Raw genomic sequence first — 6,704 nt, forward strand, 5'->3', positions numbered from 1 at the left:
TTGAGCCTGAAGATGATCTCTAATACTCTCCAATAGTTCATCAGCATCCAGTGGAGAGCGAATATTGTGCATTTTGTTATTATACATAATGCGTAGAAAGGCCGGGAACCTCATCTGGACAGTGGCACCCAGTGACCTAAATTAATCCATGCGCTGCCCCAACTCCCACTGTCGATCAAGAGTGGTTTTTGATAGATCTGACCGTACTTCAAAAGAGAAGTCCGGACCTTGTAGAGTTCTGGCTTTCAGCGCGAGGTTCAAGATCTTTTCCTTGAGGGAGTATGTCAGGAAGTTTATCAAAACCTTTCTAGGTTTATTTCTTGCAGGATTAAGGCGGAACGGATCCCTATGTATTCGTTGGATATCTTTATCCAAATCTTCAACTGTTTCTTCAAAATTAAGAGAATCTTTTAACAACTTGGTAATATAGCTCTTAAGGTCTGTACCTTCCTTCCCTTCCGGAATCTTCAAAAGCCGAATGTTATTCCGTCGAGAATAATTTTCCAGCACTTCAATCCGCTCCCGCATACTCTCCCCATCCTTTTGCAGTGTTTGAATTTTTGACCTGGCGGTCTCAAGGTTGGATGTTAGTAGGCCCACCGAGCCTTCTAATATCTCCGTCCTTTCATACAGACCATCCACCTTCTTGTCAAGTACTTCACAGGATGCTCTAATATCGTTTTGATTAGCTTTGGAAACTGCGAAGTCGCTCCTGAATTCCTCCCTCATTGCAGTAATTGATAGAACCAAGGCCTCAAGTGTTCGACCTACCTCCAGATCCCCACATCTGCCTCCATCCACTGTCTCTTTCTCTGTTGATTGTGCCCCTTGGTCTCCATGCTCAGCCTGCCCGTCGTGTGAGGTAATTGTCTCTATCATATTGACGGGCTCAGAGGTATCTTGTGTGCAAGATTCGTTAGGTGGTACAGAATGTGAAGCAATCGGTGAAGGAGCACAAAAGGGAGGTGTGGGGGTAGATATCATTACGGAGGATAATACAGGCACTGCAGGTTCCACTGGCTCAGAAAAAGGGCCCAAAATAGGCCCGGGCACAGAAACAGAGGCAGAGAAAGGAACCGTAGCCAGGACCGAGACCGGGGCTGAGATCAGAACAGGGATGGAGACAGGTAAGACTGCCTGCGAAGTTACCTCTACAGAGGTTGCCATACCTGACGAGATGTCTAATACCTGGGGTATAACTTTAAAGAAAGAGCGTAGGGATGGTGTTACCCCACTAGAGCTCTTCAAATGTTTATTGCCAGCACCTTTATGTTTTTGGTTTTTATTTTTACCTTTAATATTGTCGTTTATATTGGCACTCCTCGCTTCACTTCTCTCTAAATCTAAATTCTGCTCCAGGCCTCCAGCAACCCCTCTGTCTACGTTCTGAGCCCGCCCTGTGGTGCACCCTGGAAATTGTAGTTTTTTTGCCAACTTATGATCTTTATTCTGCTTTCTAGTTGTGCTTCTTGTACACCTTAAGGACACAACTTTACCAAAACCTTTACTTTTACCATTGTCAGCCGAACCTTTTTTGCCCCCGACCTGCCCAACCACCTTACTTCTGTTTAGCAGGGAGTTATCTGAGCCAGCTGATCCAGGCGAATCTACCTCCCGGCTCTGCGAAGCCTGCGACACCGCGACCGCAGCTCCAGAATCCAAGCAGACAGGCGCAGATACGGGTGACACCGGACAAGTGACCGACCCTCCTCTTCTCCCACCGCCAGGAATCACAATTGCTCCGAGGAGCCCCCGGGCAGCCACTGCGCGGCCGCGCCTGAGCTCCACGGCTACCCGTCCCCAATACAACAGAGAGGCAGAGGGGAGGGGGCGGGACGCGGCAGGCAGGCACATCCAGGAAAGCGGCGCCGGTAAGGTAAGGTAAAGTAAACAAAATGAAAAAGCTTTTTTTTTTTGCCCGAACAGACAAAGCCCCGTCCTTGCTGCAACCTCGACCTTCACTTTTCCCCCGAGTCAGCGCGTCTTAAACACGCTATCCTGCGGCATGATTCTCGGCATGATTTTCGGCAGCAGAGTGAAGTTTCCCAAGAGCTGCTTGGAGCGTGCGACTCGTCCTAGCCGACGGCCGCCATGTTCTCCAGTCACCCGTGATTGACAACTTTGTTATACTGTTTGGTGCTTTCTGGTATTGCACTGAAGAAATGGCATATAAAACTTGGCAGCGAAGCAGTCAATCTATTTCTCATTTCACCTCTGTCTTCAGTCTTACATATATTCCACCTCTTCTCTGTGCATGCAAAGTATGTGTTTGTTTGAAGCACTTCATTTTTGTGCGACGTAGGAACTATTTAATTTCTCCTTAAAAGCTCTGCCTACGTGCAAGATGTACGAACTATCATTGCAGTTGCAAGAAGGCTGGTCTGAAGAATCAGGCCATTTGCAAACGCAAAATGGCTTTTTCTGATGTATTAAATGGAAGGTATTCGAAAGGGGTGTTTGGGTGTACCTTCCAAATACCGAATTGTAGTGGTACGTAGAAATGTTTTTCCACCATAATTTGGCCCAAAACAATCATACTTCATCACCATCTCAGTGATTGTGGTAACCAATCCTCAAATGATAAGGTGTCCCGTAAAAACCTCTTCCCCTTTAAGAATGTTTCAAAACAATCCTTGTATGTAGAGGCATTGGTCCTAGGTACCACTGGCTATTCAAATAAAATAACAATGAAACAAATAAATCTGTTTTTAAATGATCCAGTTTTCCTTTAATAAATAATATTAAGGACTACTTCTCCTGTTCCACAGTTTCAAGGTTGTACTTTCTGGCACAACTTAGTATGATCCTCACACTCTTTCATGATGTACTGATATTTTGTCATTCTGATTTTACTGAAAAGCTGGGGATATAGCTCAGTGGTAGAGGATTTGACTGCAGATCAAGAGGTCCCTGGTTCAAATCCGGGTGTCCCCTCACCCTATTTTGATTCTGTTGTTTGTAATTGGGACTTTTCATCAATTCCATTTGGATCATCTTTGACAGAGTCAGTGTTCCCTAGGATATTGCACTTTAATAGCATTTCAGTGTTTCCTGCTCAAAACCTGTGAGTAAATGCAGTTTTTAACACTCTGCTTGTTATTCCCTTTGGGAAATTTCTGAAACATCATTGATCAGTTTTGTAATTTGGCTCTTCCTTTCACAGCACTAAACAAAGGGAATGGACTATGAAAGCAATTGACAACTTTGTTATACTGTTTGGTGCTTTCTTGTATTGCACTGACGAAATGGCGTATGAAACTTGGCAGCGAAGCAGTCAATCTATTTCTCATTTCACCTGTGTCTCCAGTCTTACATATATTCCACCTCTTCTCTGTGCATGCAAAGTATGTTTGTTTGAAGCACTTCATTTTTGTGCAACGTAGGAACTATTTAGTTTCTCCTTTAAAGCTCTGCCTACGTGCAAGATGTACGAACTATCATTGCAGTTGCAAGAAGGCTGGTCTGAAGAATCAGGCCATTTGCAAACGCAAAATGGCTTTTTCTGATGTATTAAATGGAAGGTATTCGAAAGGGGTTTTGGGTGTACCTTCCAAATACCGAATTGTAGTGGTACTTAGAAATGTTTTTCCACCATAATTTGGCCTAAATCAATCATACTTCATCACCATCTCCGTGATTGTGGTAACCAATGCTCAAATGATAAGGTGTCCCGTAAAAACCTCTTCCCCTTTAAGAATGTTTCAAAACAATCATTGTATGTAGAGGCATTGGTCCTATGTACCACTGCCTATTCAAATAAAATAACAATGAAACAAATAAATCTGTTTTTTAAATGATCCAGTTTTCCTTTAATAAATAATATTAAGGACTACTTCTCCTGTTCCACAGTTTCAAGTTTGTACTTTCTGGCACAACTTAGTATGATCCTCACACTCTTTCATGATGTACTGATATTTTGTCATTCTGATTTTACTGAAAAGCTGGGGATATAGCTCAGTGGTAGAGCATTTGACTGCAGATCAAGAGGTCCCTGGTTCAAATCCTGGTGTCCCCTTACCCTATTTTGATTCTGTTGTTTGTAATTGGGACTTTTCATCAATTCCATTTGGATCATCTTTAACAGAGTCAGTGTTCCCTTGGATATTGCACTTTAATAGCATTTCAGTGATTCCTGCTCAAAACCTGTGAGTAAATGCAGTTTTTAACACTCGGCTTGTTATTCCCTTTGGGAAATTTCTGAAACATCATTGATCAATTTTGGAATTCGGCTCTTCCTTTCATAGCACTAAACAAAGGGAATGGACAATGAAACCAATTGACAACTTTGTTATACTGTTTGGTGCTTTCTTGTATTGCACTGAAGAAATGGCGTATAAAACTTGGCAGCAAAGCAGTCAATCTATTTCTCATTTCACCTCTGTCTTCAGTCTTACATATATTCCACCTCTTCTCTGTGCATGCAAAGTATATGTTTGTTTGAAGCACTTCATTTTTGTGCAACGTAGGAACCATTTCATTTCTCCTTAAAAGCTCTGCCTACTTGCAAGATGTACGAACTATCATTGCAGTTGCAAGAAGGCTGGTCTGAAGAATCTGGCCATTTGGAAACGCAAAATGGCTTTTTCTGATGTATTAAATGGAAGGTATTCGAAAGGGTTGTTTGGGTGTACCTTCCAAATACCGAATTGTAGTGGTACGTAGAAATGTTTTTCCACCATAATTTGGCCCAAAACAATCATACTTCATCACCATCTCAGTGATTGTGGTAACCAATCCTCAAATGATAAGGTGTCCCGTAAAAACCTCTTCCCCTTTAAGAATGTTTCAAAACAATCATTGTATGTAGAGGCATTGGTCCTATGTACCACTGCCTATTCAAATAAAATCACAATGAAACAAATATCTGTTTTGTAAATGATCCAGTTTTCCTTTAATAAATAATATTAAGGACTACTTCTCCTGTTCCACAGTTTCAAGGTTGTACTTTCTGGCACAACTTAGTATGATCCTCACACTCTTTCATGATGTACTAATATTTTGTCATTCTGATTTTACTGAAAAGATGGGGATATAGCTCAGTGGTAGAGCATTTGACTGCAGATCAAGAGGTCCCTGGTTCAAATCTGGGTGTCCCCTCACCCTATTTTGATTCTGTTGTTTGTAATTGGGACTTTTCATCAATTCCATTTGAATCATCTTTGACAGAGTCAGTGTTCCCTTGGATATTGCACTTTAATAGCATTTCAATGTTTCCTGCTTAAAACCTGTGAGTAAATGCAGTTTTTAACACTCTGCTTGGTATTCCCTTTGGTAAATTTCTGAAACATCATTGATCAATTTTGGAATTCGGCTCTTCCTTTCACAGCACTAAACAAAGGGAATGGACTATGAAACCAATTGACAACTTTGTTATACTGTTTGGTGCTTTCTTGTATTGCACTGAAGAAATGGCGTATAAAACTTGGCAGCGAAGCAGTCAATCTATTTCTCATTTCACCTGTGTCTACAGTCTTACATATATTCCACCTCTTCTCTGTGCATGCAAAGTATGTGTTTGTTTGAAGCACTTCATTTTTGTGCAACGTAGGAACTATTTAATTTCTCCTTAAAAGCTCTGCCTACGTGCAAGATGAACGAACTATCATTGCAGTTGCTAGAAGGCTGGTCTGAAGAATCAGGCCATTTGCATACGCAAATGGCTTTTTCTGATGTATTAAATGGAAGGTATTCGAAAGGGGTGTTTGGGTGTACCTTCCACATACCGAATTGTAGTGGTACGTAGAAATGTTTTTCCTCCATAATTTGGCCCAAAACAATCATACTTCATCACCATCTCAGTGATTGCGGTAACCAATCCTCAAATGATAAGGTGTCCCGTAAAAACCTCTTCCCCTTTAAGAATGTTTCAAATCAATCATTGTATGTAGAGGCATTGGTCCTATGTACCACTGCCTATTCAAATAAAATAACAATGAAACAAATATCTGTTTTTTAAATGATCCAGTTTTCCTTTAATAAATAATATTAAGGACTACTTCTCCTGTTCCACAGTCTCAAGGTTGTACTTTCTGGAACAACTTAGTATGATCCTCTCACTCTTTCATGATGCACTGATATTTTGTCATTCTGATTTTACTGTAAAGCTTGGGATATAACTCCGTGGTAGAGCATTTGACTGCAGATCAAGAGGTCCCTGGTTCAAATCCTGGTGTCCCCTCACCCTATTTTGATTCTGTTGTTTGTAATTGGGACTTTTCATCAATTCCATTTGGATCATCTTTAACAGAGTCAGTGTTCCCTTAGATATTGCACTTTAATACCATTTCAGTGTTTCCTGCTCAAAACCTGTGAGTAAATGCAGTTTTTAACACTCGGCTTGTTATTCCCTTTGGGAAATTTCTGAAACATCATTGATCAATTTTGGAATTCGGCTCTTCCTTTCATAGCACTAAACAAAGGGAATGGACTATGAAACCAATTGACAACTTTGTTATACTGTTTGGTGCTTTCTTGTATTGCACTGAAGAAATGGCGTATAAAACTTGGCAGCGAAGCAGTCACTCTATTTCTCATTTCACCTGTGTCTTCAGTCTTACATATATTCCACCTCTTCTCTGTGCATGCAAAGTATGTGTTTGTTTGAAGCACTTCATTTTTGTGCAACGTAGGAACTATTTAATTTCTCCTTAAAAGCTCTGCCTACGTGCAAGATGTACGAACTATCATTGCAGTTGCAAGAAGGC

The 6,704-nt window shown here is 41.2% G+C and overlaps 2 non-coding genes across 2 annotated transcripts; both read left to right on the forward strand.

Annotated features, from left to right (window-relative positions):
* Window positions 1–3,943: 3,943 nt before the first annotated feature.
* TRNAC-GCA (transfer RNA cysteine (anticodon GCA)) lies at window positions 3,944–4,015 on the forward strand. Its single transcript has one exon. It is a non-coding gene; the product is annotated as a tRNA-Cys (tRNA).
* Window positions 4,016–5,025: 1,010 nt separating this feature from the next.
* TRNAC-GCA (transfer RNA cysteine (anticodon GCA)) lies at window positions 5,026–5,097 on the forward strand. Its single transcript has one exon. It is a non-coding gene; the product is annotated as a tRNA-Cys (tRNA).
* The last annotated feature ends 1,607 nt before the right edge of the window (window positions 5,098–6,704 follow it).

This window comes from Lissotriton helveticus, chromosome 1_2 (assembly GCF_964261635.1).
Source record: "Lissotriton helveticus chromosome 1_2, aLisHel1.1, whole genome shotgun sequence".
NCBI classification, from domain to species: domain Eukaryota; kingdom Metazoa; phylum Chordata; class Amphibia; order Caudata; family Salamandridae; genus Lissotriton; species Lissotriton helveticus.